Raw genomic sequence first — 24,620 nt, 5'->3', positions numbered from 1 at the left:
CAGATCGGGACTGAGCGGACTGAGCGAGATGGGCCGGACATGCCCTGGAGCCCTCCCACAGTCCCTCTCTGGCTGGCCAACTTCCCGTGTCCTTCCCCGGCCCCTATAGTGCACTGTGGGGTCCCTCGGCCTGGCCTGCACCCTCTTGCAATCTGGGACCCCTCGGGGGATGTTGGAGAGCCGGTTTCGGCCCAACAGCAGAACGACTGGTCCCTATGATGCGCACTGACTACCAGGGGGAAGAGCCTCAACGTAGGAGCTGCCCCCTAGTGGTCAGTGAATTCCCACAGGTGGAGCGCCGCTCAGCCAGAAGCTGGCCTCACGGCTGGCGAGTGCAGTGGTGGTTGCGGGAGCCTCTCCTGCCTCCGTGGCAGCGCTAAGGATGTCTGACTGCCGGCTTAGGCCCGCCTAAGCCGTCAGTCGGACATCCCCCAAGGGCTCCCAGACTGCGAGAGGATCCCCTCGAGTGCACAAATTTCGTGCACTGGGCCTCTAGTACAATATAAGTGTTTGGATTTTTTAATGCCCTAAAAACAAACAAACAAACAAACAACAAAATAAACCAGATTATTGAGTTTAGGAGGCTAATCAGCCTGCAATTATGTTTGCAAAGTCTGTTGTTGCTGAATTTACTTCACCTTTTATAAACCACCTTTAATACATGGTATCTTTTTTATCTTTCAGTTACAAACATAAGTGCCTATCAGAAAACAACTTTTAGGCAATTCATCCTCCCAACCCCACCAAGGATTTTAATTAATTTTATAATAGCTCAGGAAATAACACAGGGAAGCAATACCATTCCTTAGGAGAGTCCTTAGGAGAAAGCACAGTATCTGAAATTGTGTCTCTCTGTATCACGAGAATTTAACAAAACTCCATTGCCACTATGTCTTTGTGTTTGTTCCACAAGACAGACCGAAACCTCTAGCCTCACTAAGATCTCCATGAAGTTGTGGGGAGGCAGAGGTGCCAGAATTTTAAATTTTGCAGATCCTAATAGGAAGAAATAAGTGGGTTGCTTCAGCATCACTTTAAGAGCCTTCTATCCTGTCTACTTCATGCCAGTGTAACAGCTACATTCACATTTCTCTGGCCCTGTTCTGTCTGGAACTCTCCAAGGTTCTGACTCTTACTGATGGATCTAGTGACCCAGAGAGCAGTACTTGGAAACCAAAGTCCATGCAAAACAAGGCAGGCTCAGTGGTTCTCTGCCATTTCTAAATCTTGATTCTAATGTCTCACACCCACCTTGACCTTACTCTGATCATTTCATCCTATCCCTGGTCTACAACTGCCTCACAGCATTCTTGGTACATCTCCAAATCGATGAAATTCCTACAGTATCTGGATCTATTCCAGGTTTTATTTTAAGTGTTTAACCCTAACTAATTTTTTTTTTTTTTTAAGAAAAGAGCTTCAATGAATTGTGGGAGAAGGGTCAGATTTAATTTAACATTGATTGTGTGGTTAGATCAGAACCAATGCAACTGGAGAAAAATATTTCTCTCAACACTTTATATATTTTATTCCATTCACTTCTTGCTTGCTTGGTTTCTGAGAAGCTAGATCTTACTCTTTGCTCCCCTACAGGTAAGGTATTTTCTCTCTGGCTTCTTTCAAGATTTTTCATTATCTTTGATTTCCTGCCATTTGAATACACTATGCCTCAGTACAGTTTTTAGGGAACATTTATCCTGCTTGGTGTTCCTTGAGCTTCCTGGATCTGTCTGTGGTTTGGGGCTTGACATAATTTGGGGGAAATTTTCAGTTATTATTACTTCAAATATTGCTTCCATTCCTTTCTTTCTTCTCCTCCTTCCCCATCACATGTTATACCTTTTGTTGTTCCAGTTTTTGGACATTCTGTTCCATTATTTCCACGTTTTTTCCCTTTGCTTTTCAGTTTGGGAAGTTTCTATCAACATATCCTCAGAGATTCTTTCCTTAGCCATGTCCAGTATACTAGTAAGTCCACCAAAGATAGGTATTCTTCATTTTTGTTAGTGTTTTTGATCTCTTCCTTAGACTCCTTCTTAGAATTTCCAGTTCTGTTTATATTATTCATCTGTTCTTACATGTTGTCTACTTTTTCCATTAGAGTCCTTAGCACATAGTTGTTTTAGGCTTCCACTTTGATAATCTAACATCCCTGTCTTATTTGAGTCTGCTTCTGATGCTTGATCTGTTTCTTCAAACTGTGTTTTGTGCCTTTTAATATGCCTTGTAATTTTTTGTTGAAAGCTGGTCATGATGTACTGGGTAAAGGAACTCTGGTAAATCACCTTTAGTGGTATGGTGAGGAGGTGTGGGAGAAAGGGAAGAATTTTTTAGCTCTAAAACTCACAAAAGTGTGCAGCCACACCCTTCTGCAGTTTTTAACTCTCAGACCCGTCCACATGGAGCTTCCCACAACTCTTCATTCAGGTTTCCCCATCCCAGTACTGGTTCCTGCAGGGGTTTCTGCTTGTGGGCTCCTGCTCTGGTAAGATGTGATTCTCTGCATTTGCCTGCCCATCTTTCCAATTTGGGGGGCAGCAGTTTGCCCCATGACTGCTGATGCTTTAGTTTGTTCAGCTTTTTATTTGTTGTTAGGATGAGGTGATGACTTCCAAGCTCCTAATGTGCCAGACCAGAAACCAGAAAAAATATTTCAAATGTGTAAATTCCAACACTATTTCCTCTCTCCCAGAAAGCACTCTGAAGCCCTGAGCCAACGAGGGAAAAAGGAAAAGATAAGGTAAGGTGATGAGCAGCCTAAGAGTTCGCCTGTTCCAATCATACCTATCAGAATCACTCACAATAGTTAGGCCATTGTGAGCAGGGAAACGAAAGGCAGCTTATGGCATCCTGACAGCGATCCCATTTCTCTAAAGAGAGAGAGAGAGAGAGAGAGAGAGAGAGAGAGAGAGAGAGAGAGAGAGAGAGAGAGAGAATGAATGTGTGTAGGGAATGTTTCAAAGAACTGTAAGAAGTAACTGCAAAAAAAAAAAAATACCTAGAATCTTATCTCACTTTCTTCCACATTCCCATCTACCCAGCACCAGTTTATGCTGCCACAACCTTTTACAGTGTTGAAAAATAGTCAGAAAACATGATTTCCAAGTCTTTCAAAAAAGTTTCACAGAAAAACAAAGGACAAGGTTATGCAGAACAACCTCAAACATTTTAAAAGCAAGTTGAAGAAGAAAAACTTTGATTTTATTTCTTATGAATTTTGCATTACAGAAGGTGGAAGGCAGAAGACATAAATGTGGTGTTTGCCTGGTACTGGCCCAGGGTTTTCCTCTGATTCCTCCTTAGGGAGGGTGGGGATGGAATTGCATAATGGATAGATGACAGGCTCTGGAGTTACAATGTCCAGGTTCCAAATCCAGTACCTCCACTTATTAGCTATATGAACTTGGGCAAGCTACTTTTCTGTGCTTTAATCTTCTCAGCTGTAAAACAATGAAAACTGTTTCTTTCTTTTCTTCATGTGCTTCAGGCATGAAACAGCTCTGGCCACCGACACAGACATCAAGCTAGGATGAACTAAGGACTGTACATCTGCTTTGCCCCTGATTGATATAAGAGCAACACCACCAATCAGGTGTCTCCTTGCCCAATGCCAGGGGGTTAAAGCTGTTTTCTATGGAGGTGAAATTATTAGGGTTACACACTTAAAATACAACCTGGCACATGGCATCATCAACAGAAATTCTTGTCAATTCTTAACTCCAAAATTTATCTGGCTACCTACCACCTTCACCACTACCTCCCAAGCCCAAGGCACCATCATTTCTTGTCTGGAACTTGGCAGTAGTCTTAACTAGTCTCCTTGTTTCCACTCCAACTCTATTCCAGTCTATTCTTCAGACAGAATTCAGAGTGATAACTTAAAAACTATGCCACTCCTCTGCTCAAAACTCTCCAATGGCTTCCAGTTTTATTCAGGATAAAATCCAAAGTCTTTACCATGGTTGATTCAGCCTTACCTAATCTCACCCATTCCTGGCCCCTCCATATCTCCCTTTCCCCATTGCCTACCATCTTCTACCTTACTCTTATCTTGCCACACTGGTTTCCTACTTCTAAGTTTTTGCATTGCTCTTCCCTCTGTCTAGGTATTCACACTGCTTTCTAATCTAATTCAGGTCTCTCTTCCGTGTCCCCTCCCCAGAAAGGCCTCCCTCTAACTACTGCCCAGAGACTTTACCTTGCCTCTTCTCTGTTTATTTTTCTTTTTAGCACTCTTTGCCACTTGTCATTATGTATATTTGTTTATTTACTGTACTATTTCTTCCTCTCTTAGGATGTAAATAAACTCCATGCAAACAAAGATTTTAATGTTTTTTCTGTATCATCTGGATCTAGAATAATGCTTAGCATATAGTGGCTCAATATATATTTGTTGAATTAGTGAACAAATAAATATTCACTATTACCCGATCTGTGACATTTTCTTTATACCAAATTATTCCAACAGCTTCCAAATAGGATTTTATGCTTCCAATCTCTCTGTCCCCAATTCATCTACATACCACAAGATTATTCTTACTAAAACACTGCTTATTTCTCTGCTCAAGAACACCCCTCTTTGAGCCCAGCAGTTCTGCAGTATGCTGAGTCAGATTTAATACGTTATATGAGAAGAGAGACTTGATGATTAAGAAAGTTTAGAAACTATAGGGTTCGAGAAGTTTGTATGACTTTACCACAGAACTTCTAGTCTTTAATTTATGAGTATGCAGTGTAAATCTCTAGGAGAAGAATTTCATATTTCCCACTGTCTGTGACTACGGAATGAGTCCTTTTTCAAGGAGCAGGTCAAGGACTCAGTTTTTGTGAAATATGCTGTGGGCAATAGAAGTATCGAAGACCATTTACAAGAGTGGCCACCAGGGCTCCAGGTAAAACTGAAAGAATACAGTTGTCTCTGGCACCCTTCCTGCTTCCTTTCCCCATCTCTCGTCTATATTCTGTGGGTTCTCTTTCTTACCAACAGAGCTTATTAAGCAAAACAAACAATCCCCCACAGGTTTATGCACTTTCTAGATAGCCTCTGAAAAGAAGAGCCTTTCTGGGCTTCTAACCTACTTTAGTTCTCCTTTTGATCATAGTCTTGTTTTTCACAAACATACGCTGTATTTTGAATCTTTTGCCTGCATACTGCATCAAGCAAAGAGAGAGTATCATAGTAGACACTCAGTATTTTTAGATTCATCTTAATAATTAGTAGGTACAAATTCAGCAAAATTCAGGCCATGCAAAGTGGACACTCCTTACTAGAAATTAATCCTGAAAATCATATTAGATAATGCAGCTTGGATATTAAATCTATTAGGTTCAGTGTTGGAAAGAATGTCTTTACTGATACTATAATCTTATATGGTATGCTCACTGTGAACAAGGGACTTTCTCTAAATTCCAAACTTTGCAAAAATGTAATGAGACTGGATGCTCAATGTTATTAATGACAATAAGAAGCACTATTTCACTGAAATCAATGAATTCATTGCTGAAAATCTCTGAGGAAAGACTGTGTCGGTAAGAATTCAGAAAATAATCCAAAAGAGGTACACACCAGTCATATTTCAGAGTACCTGTCTGCCATGCCCTTTTGGGAGAGTCCTCACTTTTACTACAAAATAGCTTTGTTTTATACTATGTGCAGACTATATTCTATACTCCCTCTCCAGGCCATAGCTAACTGGGAAAAGGGGCACATACCTCACCCAAAGATAACTGTAGTAAACTGTCTTTCATCCTAATAGAACTTCAAATTTCTTCACAGAAGGAAGAAATGGCTGTAGCCATTTTACTAAGGATAAAGCCAATCCCAAGGACGGTAGAATGAAGGAATACAAAGAGCCCCAGCTTTCTGATGACACTGTTGAGCCTCCAACCAACCAACCAACTCTAAAGGCTGCCCTTCTTCTGACTTCCTGTTATAGGAGACTAGAGGCCCAATGCATGGAATTCGTGCCCTGGGGGAGGGGTATCTCTTAGCCCAGCCTGCAACCTCTCCAATCTGGGACCACTCGTGGGATGCCCGATTGCTGATTTAGGCCCGATCTCTGTTAAACTGGCAGTCAGACATCCCTCTCATAATCCGGGACTGCATCCCTCTCACAATCTGGGACTGCTGGCTCCTAACCACTCACGTGCCTGCCTGCCCCAACCGCTTCTGCCTGCCAGCCTGATCACCCCCTAACCGCTCCCCTGCTGGCCTGATTGATGCCTAACTGCTCCTCTCCTGCCAGCCTGATCGCCCCCAAACTGCCCTCCCCTGCCGGCCTGATCTCGCCCACAACTGCCCTCCCCTGATGGCCCCATCTGCCCTCCCCTTCCAGCCTTGTCACCCCGGTGGAAGCCACGTGGAGCAGCAGCTGGGACCCGCCCCTTGGTGGGGCTGTGGAAACTCCGGGGAAGCCACGCAGAGCAGCAGCTGGGACCTGCTCCCTGGCGGGACTGAGGGAACTCCGGTGGCAGGCACGCGGAGCAGCTGCCAGGCCTCGTGCTCCCCCTCCCCAGGAACTGCAGCAGCTGGTGCATGGAGAAGCCGGCCCTGCCCCCACTGTGCGCACCGCCATCTTGTGATGGCATTACAGCGTGAGGGTTAATTTGCATATTACCTCTTTATTATATAGGATACTACATTTCCTCATTTTTTCAGTCAATCTGAGTCAGGATTTTAGTACTTGTAGCTGAAAGATTGCTGTATCAGAAATGATACTATGACTTGGATTGAGTGAGTTGAGTGAATCCTATTCCCTCTCTTGGTATCTAGGGCTGAGAGACAGAGGGAAACTGCCTTTTAGTTGTGAGGAATTGAACTGAACAAGTATATAAAAATAGGGAACTCCTATGAGCCATTATAAAAAGAATAAGCAGACAGAGGAAGCCAGCTAGAGGAGAGAATAGGAATAGAGAGATGTATATAGCAAGAAGTAGAGAAGCCATTAGAAAAAACAAGCCTATTCCTTCAAGAAAGACATTGTTTTAGCTTTCTAGATATCCCATGATGCCTAGCTAAGCTTTTCTTACCTATAAATTTCCATGAGGAATCTCTGTAACCTTACACTGCATTCCCCTTCACAAGAGTTAGCTTGAGTGTGTTCTCTGCTATTTAATTAACAAGTCCTGTCTTAGGACACATGAGAGTAGATGGAAAAGGGAAAGTAAAATTAGACTAAAATTGCAAATTAAAGGGGTCAAAAATAACAGATGAGGGATGAAAGAATGGCTCCAATGATAGTAAAATTTTATAAATGAAATTATAAAAGTAAATAAAAAGTGAACAAAATAATCACGTAATCAGTATCAAGCAAACTGGCCACTAAAAGAGAATAAATCATGTAAGTTTCAAAGATGTTCTATACATAGCGAAAAGGTATTCAAGTCCAGCATTAGGTTTTGAAATCCTTTCTGGACACACTTTTACCTTTCATTTATTCTTATGCTTTTGGAAAAGAATGCAAGGGCTTGACATTTTCTCTCTGCAACTTCTCTCCCATCTGATGCCTCTTTCTTCCACTCTCCCCTCCCCCACCCTAACTGAGTTCTGCTAATATTACCCCACATTAGTCCTGAGTACATTTCACTTGGTTTACTGTAATACCTGTCAAGTTAATCACCATGGCTCCAGGACCTCCCAATTTCAATACAAATTAATCTTTCTAAAACAGAACTCTGAATATGTCATTCCTCTCCTCAAAACTTCTCAATAGCTCTTCCATGTTTATGGCATTAAGCCCATATTAACTCTTAGCCTAGTTAGCATACAGAATTTTCATAATATATAGCTTTAGCCCATCTTTTATGCCTTTACTATCTCTTCCTATTATTATCTCCTCCTACTATCCACCGTTCCTCCCCGATTTGCTTCAGTCAAGCTTAACTGCTCTGTTCTCCATATAAACCTCATAATTTTCTAAATCTGTACTTTAGCTCATGCTGTTACCTTCATCTGCAACTAAACTCTCTTCCACCCTTGTAGGCAGTACAAAGGAGTAATAGATTTTTAGAAAGAGCAGCATTTTCTAATTAATAAAATCAGTATATGAATGGATCAGAGTAAATATATACTAAATCATTTTAAGAACTACAAAGTTGGTTATACTTTACCAAAACAGAAAGACAGAATGCAGCCAAAATTGGAGCTTATCAGCAAAATCAGCAGCAATCCTAGTACTATACAAAGGTATCAGTCAGAGACCAGATCCTTTCAATAGGTCCTTCAAGATCCAACTCAAATGCCATCTCATTTAAGAAAATCCTGCCTAGCTCTTTAAGCTTTGTCACTGTTATATGAATATGTCTCATAAGTTCAACAGACATGAAAGCAGAAAACCACATCTTACTCAACTTTTAGTCCACAGCACTAAGAACAGTGACTTATAAGAAATAGATGTTCAATAAATATTTGCCTAAAAATATTCTTAGGCTATTAGAGAACAAAAGGGACACTGAGGTTTCTCTTTCTATCTTTAGGTTAAAATATCAGGAAAGGCCTTATAAAGGATTTCTATTTCTCTCTTAAAGAGAATCTGAGTTACCCAAACATCTAGTTTAGAGTATAAAACACAATTAAAATGTGTATGATATCACATTGAGGGAGAAATAAAAGTTTCTGAGAAAATAAGAAAATTCAAAGGGAATTGATTGGGCAACTAGCTCAATCAATTCAAGTCAGTGTTGTAACATAATTATTTTATTTGGAATGCCAAAATCACTAACAGTAAAGATCATTTATTAGTGTGAGGCATAACACAAAATAAAATTTCAGATTAGACATTTCAAAAATGTTAACAAATGCATCTCAGAAACAAATTAAATGCATTACTTTGCATTATAAATAACTTGTCCCTGTTTCCTCCCATTAATGAGGTTCTCTAAAAAGAGATTTTTAAGTGGTGACAACTACTATGTCAGTTACTCTCACAGAATGGCAAATAGAAAATGGTGAGTTGTACAAATGGAGAATGGGTAGCAAACCAGCTTGAAATTATATAATAATCAGGACAGTATCCTTATGGCAAGGCCTATCAGCATTTGACCATATAGAATAAAATTATTTGCATATGATTGCATTTAGGATGTTAAACCTTCTTGGTAAATTGAAAAAATAACATATTCTCTAGTAAATGAATACCTAGAACTATTAGTATCAGAAAAATGGTTAAAAGCAACATAAATATGTTTCTTGCTGATGACCTTAGTCCACAGAAGCACAACCAGAGCTGTAATCATCAATATTGGACAGACAGTTCTCTCAGTTCCTCAATAAACATTTACAGAGTACAGGTATTCTAAGTAAATTTTCTCTCAAAGGAATTAGTATTTGAAAATCAGATCTCATCCTCAAAATTATCTTCTAAAGGGTTTGTGTCTATAGTGAAAAAAAAAAAGTCTTTACTGGGGAGGGAAATTTCACCTCAAGTGAAACATAAAGTCATATTCCCCACAAAGCGTTTATACTAGATTTCTCTGAAAGTGTGAAGCTGATGGGTGTACACAGTCTTAATAAGACACAACAGATGGACATGTTTAGTGAAACATGGATAAGACTATGGAGAAGAGACAGTTGATGACAAGCAGAAAAATGTACAATTCTCACTTGCATTTAGGTTTGGGGAATGGATTTAAAAGTTACTTGAGATGCCTTAGAATTGTAAAACATATAAAAAAGTTACTTTATACTGACTAAACATAGCACAATATTAAAAATTCACCTTTCATTTAAAATAACTCATAATTGGGTTTTTATATGAATAGAACTATAAATAGAGTATCAAGTGACAAAATCGTACAACCAAGTAAAGACATAAATACAGAAAGAGGCTGGTAAACAATATCTATTTTAGCTAAACAAGCTGACTATGGCCAAATACTGTTTGAATAACAATGACTCAAATCTTGGAGCATTCTATACTGCAAAGTGTAAAAACCTGCAACATAGATCATGAAATAATCATGGATTTCAATAAGCAAATGAAAAAATGCTTAGCAGAGAAAAAGAAATCAGCTACTCCAATCCTGACATTTTCTTTTTGGATGTTTTTTATTCTTCCAGAAGGATATGCCCTATCATTAGAGCTTCTGAGTTTTTTCTTCCCTTTAAACATGTTTAGCTTGTACAAAAAAACACTGAAATAACAGGGCAGAAATTCCTTTAACAGGAAATAATAAGATCATTGTTATGCAGCAAAAAATATTTACTAACATATGCTTTATCATAATCATGTTTTACTTAAACAAGCTTTATTTTTACTTTCCCACAGTTCTTTGTTTCAATTTCTTAACAATGGATCCCATCTTATAGTTGACCACAGAATTCTAAAACACACATGAAGGTGCCAAAGAATAGCTAATCAATAAAATAAGCAAAGCAAGTGAAATCAGGTGTACAATCTACATAGCTAACTTATAAATTGCAGGTAACATGGAAAGGGAGGAAAGACAGATCTGACAAAAGAAAAAGATAACTCGTATTCCAGAAACATTACAGCTTGCCCCACAGTGATCCTAAACTTACCAGTGGAACACTTTGGTACTGGCACTAAAATAGAATCAAATCTACTTTCTGATATGATTCTTAGGTATAAACCTATTGCTAAAACTGACCATTCCTCACTGTTTTAAGTTCTTAGAAAGCTTCTGTTCAAGGCGATATGGACATTAATGTTTACATCCAAACTGATCTCCATCCTGTGAGGAAGACAAGCCTTCATTAAACCACAGTATTAGGAGCCTTTTTCAGAAAATGCCAATATCCTTTCTCATTGCCCTTCTTGTTAGATTTCCTTTTTCTCTTGCAATTGGAACAATTCTTCTAGTGCAGAGAGAGGAAGGATGGTACCAGGGCTGAGGGACAAGTTTCTAAGTATTTCTGAGTTGAGGACCAACAGAAAGCTGCTTTTCTAACTGGATAGTTCCCAGAACGATTCAAGAAATGACAGCATTCAAATTCAAGCCTGAAGTTATTTTTTATAATATGTACTGTGACAGAAGGATCTCCGACTAAATTGTCTTTTCAGAATTGAAGTAACAATGTCTTTTCCTACGGCCTCTGTTGGTTTCCTGTGTGTCCTGCTCTTGGGGTGGTGCTCTGGTGGAGGGGAAGGGTAGCTGGGCCCAGGACTGAGGTCAAGTTTCTGAGCACTCTATCAGCACTGCTGAGCAGGAGGGAAGAGAGGCTGCCATGTCTTCCCGGCAGTTTGCTTCTTGGGGCAGCTGGAAAGACTCAAGATTTGAGGTTGTGTGGAACTTCAATGGTTGGTTCATGGAAGCAAGTCACAGCTTAAATTGGATTGTGGGCCTAGATGGGAAGGTGATGCTCAAGGCTCTCAAAATGCTAAAAGTTGGCCCAGAAAGGACTCCAGCCCAGTTTGGGCCTTCTAAGAGTTTTAAAAGAAAAAGTGAAATATATATTCAATTAGCAACAATTGCGCCTTGGATAAACCTCATTGGCTACGATACTGCCACTGCGCAAAGCTAAAAGTGAGATATTTTAACATTTATTAAGGGTCTGTATGTACTAGAGACAAGGCTGATAGATGGGAACACAACTATGAGTAAAGAGAATATCCAGTCTCAAAGACACAGTTTAATGAAGGAAAACGTTCCAGCACTATGATACACAGGTGTGAACGGAGCAGGGTAAGTTAGCACTCAACTCTGTTCAATCTGTTGGGAATTTCCTTCTTTTCTAAGGCCCTGTCCTAATCTTTAATTTATACTCAAAGTCCTCTATATCACAACCTATGTTTCCCAGTATTACCAATTCTTCCAGTCCATATGAACTCTTCACACTTCCATGATTTCATATGCATCATTCCCAATATCAGAAATATTCTTCATCCTCCCAAACCCAGTGTTTATTATTTGGCTTTCTATACCTAAACCATATAGTGTAGTGCAATGGTTCTTACACTTTAGTGTTCCTAAAAATGCAGAGTCCTGAATCCTATATCTAAAAAATCTGATTCAGAAGGTCTGGTATGATACCTAGTAATCTTTTGATATAGTCAGCCCATATAATTTTGAGGTATGCAGTCTACAAAACATACTGTGGGTGTGTTTTTTTTTTGTGTGTGTGTGTTTTTGTTTTGGTCATTCTTTACCAGAGGCTATTTTTCCCATTGATTTTTAATAGAGTGGAAGGGAGGAGGGGAAGGGGGAAAAGAGAGAGAGAGAATTTGATTTTGGTGCTCTACTAATTTCTGTCATTCTTTTTCTGCCCCAGCCCCTCCACAAATGAGTGACCCATTTGACTATAAAGATGTTAAAAAGTTAAAAGAGATTAATTTTGGCCATAGCTCCCTAACTACCAACTTCCTATAGATTTAGTGTATCTAACCTAATGACAAGATTTGAAGTTATATGTGTTAACTCAGGATTTTATTACATTTATATATAATAATGTATATATATAACACATATAAACTGTATATACTACACATACATGTTTACATAATATTAATATTTATCCCTTTTATTACCATATGTTTTCCAGTATATACTCAATAAATTTGACAGATTTTTAAAGGAACGGTGTGTCTAGATGAGATCTTAGAAGCATTCATGCATCATCTTCAATCATAAAGTTATATGGGATACATATTTGTATAAAAAGCTGATCCTGGCTCCTTGGTACAGAGCTAATAATTACTCTTATATAACATTATGTAATGCATTTGGAGTAACAAATTATTTCCATTAAAATGAACAGTCCATAAAAAGAAAGCTACAGAGATGGCAAAGTCATCCTGGCCTCAGTAATGTTTGCTATCGACAAAGCCAAAATCACAACTTACTACACTGAAGCAAATTAATCAAACTGAAATATCTGCTATATTGTAGGTGTTCTATGCATTTTTGTTGAACGAATGAATGAAATAATCAATGGTTACCTTTATACACATCTACTGGATTAATAAGAAGCAAGGATATTATTTTATCTTAAAAATACCAAAACTGAAAACAAGCATGTTTCCCATTAGATCTTAGTTAAGTGTATCTAATTCTTACAGATCACTAGATTAATAACTCAAATTAAAATTACCTTTATTTAATTGCAATTTACTCTAGTGAATTAAACACCAATCTTCCATGCATATGATATATGAAATATTAATCATTTTAGCAAATATGCAGCTTGAGGCAACTTAACAATATTATAAATCTAACTGGAACTCAGAAGTGCTCTTAACAAAAGACAGAAGAGGTCCACTAAAAGCAGTAAAAATCAATTTCATTTTTACATATAAAATCAAAGGTAGAAAATACAACTTTCCCTCTATGCTGAAACTCATAAAGAAATGGTACTATTTCTAGAAAACTCATGTCTCCTGAGACCAGCCACATTATGAGGCAGACATACAAGTAGAGCTTACTTTGGTTTTAACTTCACTGAATACAACCTTGCTTTAAGCTTATTTTTATTTTCATTTACCTTATATAATTTTATAAAAAGCTTTTTTCCTATTTGTACATAAATGAATTAGGGGAAAATAACCAACACAGTTAGTTCAAATAATTTGTATTTTGATGTTTAAATTACTGGAGGTCTAAATAGAAAAAATGAAAACGATTATTTAAGATCAGCAAAATGTTTATAGTATTTTTAGATATTAATGCCGAGACTTTCCTGAAACTAATAATTATATTAAAGATTTTACGACTCTATTAAAACATTATATTTTTATAAGTTCTGTAGTAGGTGTACAATAAATATTTTTTAAATGACAAGGAAGAAGCATTTCTGTTTTTTTAAGGGAATACTAATTTCATAAGAGCTTTTTCTTATTGACTTTCAATACAGAGGTAAAAAATTTCAAGGTCTTACACAATAGCAAGTAGAATACACAACTGATGGTAACTATAGTGATGCATTTCTATAAAGATCAGAGATTTTTTTCTATTTGTTCAGAAAGTGCATAACAGAGATAAATATTTTAACCAAGTCATGAGTTGAAATTTGGTTGCTTAGAAAAGCCAAAGAAAAAGATAATTGTTAAAACTAAGATTTTTAAATATATCTAAATTAAGGATATTAAGTGGATTTTAGTTGGTCAGCATATTGACCTACTTATATTTACTACTGACATAAGGGGAAAGATCTATAGAATAATGGTCAAGCAATAAGCTTTCAGGCCTAATGAACTGTTTATAGGTAATGGTGAGAAGATACAACTGCATTTGCATATGCCTTAAATTTGTGTTTATTAGTAAATTACTAGATACTATTTTTCTGCCTCTTTACATTTTCTAGATCAACTTCTAGATATACAAAGACTTATGAGTGCTCCTAGAACAGTTATTATTATTTTTAAATTAAAGACCTATTCTGGAGAAAAGACCTTGTTAGCTATGAAAATGTGATGCTGAAAAGTACTAGCAATATCTTCCTTCTGCAATCCAACACCACCACTACCACCTGTGCCATCACAAGGACTCTCAATTAGCACCATAACAAAAGCAGATGTCCAAGATCATTTATAAAACTAGAGGCCCAGTGCATGAATTCATGCACTGATGGGGTCCAACCTGCCCGCCCCAATGGGGGCCGATCAGGGGTGGGGCCGGCTGGGGGGAGGGGCCATGGGAGGTTGGCCATCAGCCTTGCCCCCGATCAGGGCCAGGCCAGCCGGGGGGTGGGGAGGGACCGCGGGAGGTTGACAGGCCGGCCCCACCCCCAATTGAAGTGAGGGTGGCTGATTGGGGGCAGGGCCAGCTGGGGGTAGGGGTTTTGGGTGATTGGCCAGCTGGCCCCACCCTGATCGGGGTAGGCGGACCGATTTGGGGCCAGGCTGACCAGGGGGAGGGGTAGTGAGAGGTTGGCTGGCCCTGCCCCCAATCAGGGTTGAGGGCACTGATCTGGGGTGGGGCAGGCCAGGAGGAGGAGCCGAAGGCGATAGGGTGGTGGCCCCGCCCCTGATCTAGCCGGTTGGCTGGCTGCAGTGGGTGTCATAGTGATCATTTGTCCCGGTCATTCTGGTCATTCCGGTGTTCTGGTCACTGGCTTTTTATATATATAGCCTAGAGGCCCGGTGCACAAATTCGTGTACAGGTGGGATCCCTCAGGGTGGTCTGCGGGGATTGGGCCCAGCTCGCACCCCCAGCCTTGCAGCCCCACAGCCCCTGCCGTGGCCTAGCACCACCCCCTCACCTGCTCCACCATTCCACCTGCGGGGCAATCAATTGGGGCTGGGCCTCCCACCTGGCTCCCTCAGCACCTGGGAGCTGAGCAGCGGTCCTGCCCCTCACCGCCACCATCTGTGGGGTGATCGGTCGGGGCTGAGCCCCCTGCCCTGCTCCCTCAGTGCCTGGGAGCTGGGCAGCAGCCCTGCTTGCACCCACCTTGGCCTGGCGCCACCCGCTCACGTGCTCCACCATCCTGTCGTGGTCCCGCTCTCATTGGGGCCCATCAGGGCTGGCAGCTCCTCCACTGCCGCCCGCTGCTATTGCCGCATCACCTCACCGATGCCCACCATGGTCTGCGCTGCTCCCTGGTGGTCAGTGCATGTCATAGTGAGCGGTTGAACTCTCAGTTGAACAACCACCCGAGGGGACAATTTGCATATTAGGCTTTTATTATATAGGATATTTACATATATTATATTGCTTAGTTCATTCCTTGTTAGGTTACCTTGGCAAGCAAGTATTATTAGCCCCAAGTAGATGACATTAATTCCCTAAGTACATAATAGAGCTAGGACAATCTCCTGGGTCTGGTGGTATCTAGTTAAGTGACTTTCCCATTATAGCACTATAAACTTCAAGTATTCGAATAGCTTCATGTGTGAATACGTGTGGTTATCTTGATAAACAAGATAATCCCTGAGTCGGGGAAAAATAATTTGCTATATACTCACAATAATAATATATTATTTTAGAATACAATGGTCACCAGCTAAAGTGTGTACTAAATTATTAGCAGATTCAAAGTCAGAGTTGAGACAGATTCATGGAATATGTGCAAGGATCAACAAAATGCTGTACTCACAGATGGAGAGACAAATGCACAGAAAAAGGAATGCAACTATATGCCACTGCTTGAACTAGCTGTAGCATGGTTAAATACAATAGGTGCTAGAACACTGGGATTGATAAACTACATAACATATCAACCCTAAAATGTGTAGCTTGACAGAATTAGGGAAGAGTAAAAAAAGTATTCACTTTGCTGTCTGACAATTGAGAACAAAAACACTGACAGGAAAATATAACCTAAAATCCAGGAGAAAGACAATAACAGACTCAGAAATGACAGATGATAGAATTTTTAGGTGTACCGGTTAACAATGCAGATTTTTTTTCAATAGATGGAGTCACACATATGTTGATATATATACGATTTGATATGTATGCTATTTTGTTGTATTGACAGCAAGCTTCAAAACTTCATATGTCAAATTTTCTAAAGGTGTTAACATCATAGATATTTTTACGCTTAAAAATGTCAAGTTTTGTGCCAAAAAAGGAGCATTTGCGGGAAGTTTTAATTCATTACTTTATTTTGAAGAATACTGAAGATACTTGTGAACGCTGGTTTAAACGATTTAAAAGTGATGATTTTGACGTGAAAGACAAAGAACGTCCAGGTCAACTGAAAAAATTTGAAGATGAACAATAACATGCTTTATTGGATGAAGATGCATGTCAAACTCAAAAAAAACTTGCAGAAAGATTAAACGTTGCTCAGCAAACAATTTGGAATCGTTTACAAGCAATGGAAAAGATTTTAAAGGAAGGAAAATGGATGCCACATCAACTGAATGAAAGACAAATGGAAAACCGAAAAGTCATCAGTAAAATGTTGCTTCAACGGCACGAAATAGTCTTTTTTGAATCAAATTGTGACTGGCGATGAAAAATGGATTTGTTTTGAGAATCCCATATGCTTTGGGAAAAAGACAATGCTCTGCGTTTGGTGGGCTCAGGAAGGTGTGGTGTATTATGAGCTTCTAAAACCATGTGAAACCGTTAATATTGATCGTTACCGACAACAAATAATCAATTTGAACCACGCTTTGATGGTGAAATGACCAGAATGTGTCAGAAGACACGGCAAAGTAATTTTGTTTCATGATGACGCACCATCACACACTTCAAAAGCAGTTAAAGACACATTAAAAGATCTTGCCTGGGAAGTATTAACCCACCCACCATATTCACCAGACCTTGCTCCTTCAGATTACCACTTGCTCTGATCCATGGCACACGCACTTTCTGAGCAGCACTTCAAAACATACGAACAAGTGGAAAATTGGGTCTCTGAATGGTTTGCCTCAAAACAAGAAAAGTTCTATTGGGACGGTATCCACAAATTACCTGAAAGATGGGAGAAATGTGTAGCTAGTGATGGACATTACTTTGAATAAAGCACTTTTGATGTTTCTCTTGAAATTATCATGTTTTCTTTGATTACAAAATCCGCATTATTAACCGATATACCTAGTACAATAGTATTAGACAATGACACTGAAAGAGTTATTATAACTGTGTTCAAGTACTTAAAGAAAAACATAGTGATAAGAAAAAAAAGAACATATAAAAATGTATACATTTAATATCTTCACCCAAGTAAGGGAATATATCACATCTAAGAACACCTAAGAAATAAAGAATAGAAAACTGGAAAAAGAATAATTAGAGAACTTGGAAACAAACAAAAAAATCTATTAAAATACACACCTCAAATGGCTCAAGAAAACTGAAGCCTCAGTAATGAAAATGGCCCTGAATCAATGTAATTAACTAGTAGAATCCCACAAAGACTCAGGAACTGTTGGCACAAGGAACTTTGAAAGTTGGTGTGAGTGAAGCTAAAACAAGGGTGATCAGTTGAAGATGTGTTAAGAAGCAATTCAATCCCCAGATCTCATCTCTCATTCTGTGTAATTAGAGAAATGAGACTTACACTCCAGAAGAAATACCCTAACTTATAGTAGTACTCCAGAAGAAATCTACAGGCTTAGTCTCTTGGGAGAGAAAAACACAGGGTTTCTGGACTTAAAGACCCTAGGCACAATTGAAGACAGGGACAGCACATGGAAAACAAGGGGATTAGGTAAACATGCATACTGGATACTGACATTCCTCAGCTTTTCTTTCCCAAGAGGCCAAAACTATAGCATCCAGACCTTTACCTTCTGGGTAGAAGACTGGAAGAATCTTCTCCTGGGATTCTATCAACTCAAAATAAAGGTACAAACATAGTGAATCTCCAATAAAAGAATAGTCAGATCACTCCTACAGTAACACTTATAGCTGACAAATCCCATCTACTGGCTCTTGGTTTCTTGCTGTTAACTAGGAATTGACAACCAAATATACCCAGTAATCATCTAAAGAAATCTCTTAATATAAAGTATATAGATCAAAACATACACACCAACAGAAAAGAATCAACTTGAAGAAAAAAGAGACTATAAAAAGAGAAAATATAACAAAATTATTGTTGTTCTCAGAGAGCTAAGACATTGTAAAATCATCAAATAAAAAATGATTTTTATTAAGGAAAGAACCAAGATGGGAGTATACGGAAATGCTGGTACTCACCGCCTCCCACAACCACATCAAAATTACAACTGAAATATAGAACCATCATTCAGAATCACCTGAAGGCTGGCTAAATGGAAGTCTAAAACGAGAGAAGTAAAGAATAAAGCACATTGAGACAGGTAGGAGGGGCAGAGGCATGGAACGGGCTGGTCCAACACCCACATGTGGTATATTTTTAAAATAGAGGGATAGTTCCATTGCAGAGGCCTCCTCTGAGAAGCAAGGGGTCCCAGCCCTACACCAAACCTCCTGGCCCAGGGTTGCAGAGCTGGGAAGAGAAGTCCCCATACTTTAGGCTGTAAAAACCAGAATGGATTGTGGCTAAGTGACATGGAGGTTGCTGGGGATCCAAGCAGTCCCTCTTAAAGGGCCGGCACGTGGACTTACTCAGATTCGATCCCTCTGAGCTCCAGCACTGGGCAATGGCATTGGGGGAACCAGAAACATAGTGGAAGGAACTGGATTGTCTGGCATCAGGGCAGGAACTCATGGGCAGCTTTCTCACAGATGGAAATGCTCATAGGGGTCATTGTTCCTGTGCTGGGACCTCCCCCGTCCCAGAGCTGACTGGCAGCCATATCTGAGTATCCATCATCATGGCTCATACTGTTCACTCCACCCTGGTGATTCCCTGAGATCCCACCCCAAACTTACAGCCCTACCCAAACTGTTTGTAGCAGCATTTCCATATGAATGGCCTGTCCTGGCTCAGGCTTCAGACTTTCCTAAAATCTCTCAAACAAGCAGCAGCTGGTATCAGCGTGCCCCATACTTATGATCCGGCAATAGCACCAGCCTGCCTTGCTGCACAGCTTGGCCTCACCTGGGCATTTACAAGCCCAGTACAAATAGCAGCCATCTACAAATTGCTTGGTAACTCCTGCCGGGTGGCCCCAGGCAGTGGCTGACTACTGGGGAGCCCCAGAGCCAGTGCACCTGGTGGATAGCTTCAGACCATACAAGATTACAACTCTACAAATCCACAAGTGACACACGCAAGGAAATTAGCGAGAACATCAATGACATGAAAAAGAACCAGTCATAAATTAAGCATACACTAACTGAAATACAGAATAATTTACAGGGAATCAACAGTAGAGTAGAGGATGCTGAGAATCCTCTACCGGAATATGAGAAAGCAAAAAGCACCCAATCAGAAGAGCAAAAAGAAAAAAGAATAAAAAAATATGAAGATAGTGTTAGGAGCCTCTGGGACAACTTCAAGTAAACCAACATTTGCATTACGGGGGTGCCAGAAGGAGAAGAGAGAGAGCAAGATATTGAAAACCTATTTGAAGAAATAATGACAGAAAACTTCCCCTACCTGGTGAAAGAAATAGACTTACAAGTCCAGGAAGCACAGAGAGTCCAAAACAAGAGGAACCCAAAGAAGTCCATACCAAGACACATCATAATTAAAATGGCAAGTGCTAAGAGAGAATCTTAAAAGCAGCAAGAGAAAAGCAGTTAGTTACCTACAAGGGAGCACTAATATGACTGTCAGCTGATTTCTCAACAGAAACTTTGCAGGCCAGAAGGGAGGGGCAAGAAATATTCAAAGTGATGAATAGCAAGGACCTACAACCAAGATTAATCTACCCAGCAAAACTCTCATTTAGAAATGAAGGTCAGATAAAGAGCTTCACAGATAAGAAAAAACTAAAGGAGTTCATCACCACCAAACCAGTATTACATGAAATGTTGAAGGGTATTCTTTAAAAGGAAGAGGAAGAGGAAGAAGAAGAAAAAGAAGAAGTAGAAATATGAACAATAAAATAGCAATAAATACATATCTATCAACAACTGTATCTAAAAATCAAAATAAATGAATAAGGAATCTAATGAACAAAATAAACTGATGAATAAAATAGAATCAGAGGCATGGAAACATGGGACAGACTGACGAATCTCAGAGAAAGGGGGGTTGGGGAGAGATTAACCCAAAATCTTATATGCATATATGCATTACCTATGGACACAGATAACAGGGTGAAGGGTTGGGGTAGGGCGGGAACTGGGTAGAGGGGGGCAATGGGAAGAAAAAAGAGGGACACCTATAATACTCTCAACAATAAAAATTTTTTAAAAAGACTGTTGTTTTTACCTGAAACCATATCCTATTAACCAATGTCACCAATAACTTTAATTAAAGGATGATTATTATTTTAAAAGAACCAGGTAACAAAATTAACTTGTAGATGTTAAAAATATGACAGCAAAAGAAAAGCTGAAAATGATGAAATTCACCAAAAAGTGGGGCAAAAAGACAAAGACATCAAAAAGAAAATTAGAGGGTAAGTACAGTATGATCAATATCTAAATAAAAGGCATTTGTGAAAGAGAAGACAGTGAAAATTAGGGAAGGAAACCATCAACTAAGAAATTGAAGACAATTCTCTAGAACAGAAGGATATGAGTTTCCAGATTAAAAGGGCCCACAGATAACCTGTCACTATGAAGCAAAACAGACCTATACCAAGGCATATCATTGTGAAATTTCAGAACACGGGGGACAAAGAGAAGATGTTACAAGCTCACTGACAGAAAACAGTAATTCACAACAAAGGACCAGGAATTGGATCAGTTTAAGCTTTTCAAAAGCAATCCTGAAAACTACAAGACAATGAAACAATGTTCTCATTATTCTGAAGGGAAATTATTTCCAACTTAAAATTCCATTCCAACTATTAAGTATTATAGTAAACGTGCAAGATCTCAAGGCATGTATGACCTCAAAAAATGTACTCTTATTATGCACTATAGGCCTAATGCACAAATTCGTGCACTAGTGGGGTCCCTCGACCTGGCCTGTGGGATCGGGCCGAAACCGGCTCTCCGACATCCCCTGAAGGGTCCTGGATTGTAAGAGGGCCCAGGCTATACTGAGGGACCCCACTAGTGCACGGGGCCAGGGAGGGACACGGGAGGTTGGCCAGCTGGGGAGGGACCGCAGGAGGGCTCCAGAGTGTGTCCGGCTCATCTCACTAATTCCCTGATTGGCCGGATCCCAGCAGCAAGCTAACCTACCGGTCAGAGCATCTGCCCCCTGGTGGTCAGTGCACGTCATAGTGACTGGTCGACCGGTCGACTGTCTGCCCCCTGGTGGTCAGTGCTCGTCATAATGAGCAGTTGAGCTGACTTAGCATATCATTAACGTAGTATGCTTTGATTGGTTGAATGGACAACCGCACGACTGGTCACTTAGCATATTAAGCTTCTATTATATAGGATTCTTTCCTCAGGTTTCTGCACAACTGTGTACCAGCAAGGCTCTTCTTGACACCTTTTATAAAAGAACAAATCTCCATCACCATCCTGTCTTTTGTGTCCTCCTTCTCTGAAACACTGGCATAATAATTTTCTTTTAATCCCTCCATCCTGAAACACTCTCACTAAAATATAATCTCCAAGAGGACAATGATTATCCATGTTCACTGATGTGTTCTGAGCACCTAGAACCATGTCTGTTATACAACAGATCCTCAATAAACAATACTGCTTTCACAGAAATAAATAATTTTATACTAGTAGACAATGGAGCAATAGCACAATCACAGCATCTATTGATGTATGAGGATAGAGTGTAGGCATTTTTAGAAACAGATCTTATTCACAGAGTGCTTTGTGAAAGCAGAAAGAAAATTCTTCAAAATAGGAAGAAAAGATTATTCCCTACATGAACTATGGTTTTCTGATTTTTCCTAAGTAGGATATCTATCCCTCTTACCACCTTAATTAGCAGATAAAATCTATCTCTGGTTCTCCCCTTTCACAAACAAAGAAATCACTTACTCTTAATTAATTCGATCTTATTGAGATTCCTTAATAGTATTTCACTTAATGAAAATTCATCCTGAAAGAAACAGAAAACACAGACTGCCAAAAGCCTCACATGAATAGAATTTGGCTAGGTATGGTTATGGCCAAATCAGAATAGCTGATGCTTCTCTCTCCCTTCACTGTAGCCTAGCTGCAGCTGCAGCTGCCAGACATGAGAGAGGCTCACTGCTCACAGCACAGAATGTCGGCTTTGAACCATAACTAGAGGCAGGCTGCCAGTAATCTGCAGGAGATAGCTGAAATTAAAATAGAAGTTAATGGAAAAACTCGACTACTTTTTAAAACATGTCTATTCAATTAAGGGCTCTTAAGCTTATATTTCCAAATATATGAAGCTTAAAAATATATTTAGTCACCTCTGACTAATCCATTTCATTAACCAAATATTCACAAACTAAACTTTGTTTCCTGAAATTTACATACATCAGCTTTTTAGACCTAGAAAATTGACTATGATCTCTTCTACTTCATTAGCTAAGCCACTAATTTCTTTTTTTCTTTTAAATCCCAGCACTAGTCACAGTATCAAGCACATAGTACTTAATGAACTCATCCATACATCCCCCTCATTTTCAGAAGACACTAAGGTTCAGAAACATATGGCTAGCTCCAGAGGTTTATTTAGAAGTTAGAACTAGGACTAGCACACAGACTTTATTCCAGACTTTTCTTTTAATGTCTAATCCAATTCAAACAAAGATGTGGGGGGAAAGCAACAACAAATTTTTGAATCGTGAATCATGCTGGCTCTTTCATGTAGTTACTAGTCTTCCTAAAAGTTAACCAGAAAGATTTACAAATAATCCAATTAGATCTGACCTCTTCAAAGGTAACAATTTTACATGCATCTAATAAAAATCCAAAAGAAAAGATCCTTAATTTTATATCCAAGGGCAGTCTATTTAATCTGCATGAATTCAACATTTGCATACCCGTTCTGAAGTATACACAGATTTAATCTTTCTGCAGACATCTAGCATCCTCAGGCATGTGAAAGCAACATTCGCCTATACATCTGCACAGCAAATCATGTTCAGTTAATAAAGCTCATACAAGATGTGATGGGGATGTGACTGGAAAGGCACATAGGGGCTGCATCATTATACCAATTCTATACCAAAGGCTCTGGGAACCACAGGCTTTTATATATATAAAAGCCTAAGCGATGGTCCAACGGGTAGTTATGACATGCAATGACCACCAGGAACACTCAACGCACAGGCATGGGAACATGGAACTGACTGATGAATCTCAGAGGAAAGGGGGGAGGGAGAAGGGCGGGAAGAGATTAAACAAAGATCTTATATGCATACTAGAGACCCTTGGCCTGGCCTGCAGGGATTGGATCAAAACTGGCAGTCCAACATCCCCTGAGGGGTCCCAGATTGCGAGAGGGCACAGGCCAGGCCAAAGGACCCCACTGGTGCATGAATCTGTGCACCGGGCCTCTAGTTTTAAGTATAAAACTGACAGGTCTGCATTTTAGAAAGATCATTTTGACAGCGACATGAAAGATGATTTAGAAGAGAAACAAAACTATAGGCAAAGAGATCTTAGGCTGCTTGCTCAAGTGAGAAATGATGAAGGTCCAAACTAAAGGGATGATGGAACAAATTGAAGAAGTGAGTATGTATTTAAGCAGTACTGCAACTAGGATCCTGGTTAATAATTTAAAAACCCAAAGAACTAAAATGTAAACTAGAATCTTACTGGTGTTATAAAGTGAGTAAAATCTTCAAAGTTTATTGAAACTCATAAGAAAAGGCAAATAAAAACTTTCTAACATTATCTTCATGCTGTTAAGATAGTAACCAAAGGCCACAAAATTTGTCCTTTAGATTCTCTGAGTAACCAAGTGTGTAAAGGTATTTTGGCTAAAACAAAGCCCCCTTTAATCCCAGAGCCAGCATCCTAATATGTTACCATTGAAAGGGAAAGACAGGAAATGAATCAATAAACCCCAGGCACATGCTTGGCCTGGAAAGACACAGCATATCAAGGAGCAGAAATCTGAAAACAAAGGCCCTGGGTAATTTAATGACTAGGCCGGAAACTGCTGACTGCCGGTTTAATTGTTTGAATAGTGCCCAAATTGTCTGATGAGGTGACCACCCTAAGACTTTTGCACCATTTACTGCCTATGACCACATGGGCAAACATGAGAAATAGTTTTAAAGAATGCAGGAATCTTGAATAACTTTTATTAATCACACCTATGATTCCAAAGA

The 24,620-nt window shown here is 39.5% G+C and overlaps 1 protein-coding gene and 2 pseudogenes across 1 annotated transcript in view; all 3 read right to left on the bottom strand.

Annotated features, from left to right (window-relative positions):
• The window catches only part of SIK2 (salt inducible kinase 2), a 133,954-nt gene that overhangs the window by 84,518 nt on the left and 24,816 nt on the right, over nt 1-24,620 (bottom strand). The window lies entirely within an intron of this gene.
• On the bottom strand, nt 3,475-3,619 carry LOC114234643 (small nucleolar RNA SNORA48; annotated as a pseudogene).
• Nucleotides 11,366-11,480, bottom strand: LOC114234648 (U4 spliceosomal RNA; annotated as a pseudogene).

Source organism: Eptesicus fuscus, chromosome 13 (genome assembly GCF_027574615.1).
Source record: "Eptesicus fuscus isolate TK198812 chromosome 13, DD_ASM_mEF_20220401, whole genome shotgun sequence".
Classification (NCBI taxonomy): Eukaryota; Metazoa; Chordata; class Mammalia; order Chiroptera; family Vespertilionidae; genus Eptesicus; species Eptesicus fuscus.
The sequence above is the reverse complement of the archived record's forward strand: the minus strand, read 5'-3'. Positions and strand labels throughout refer to the sequence as shown.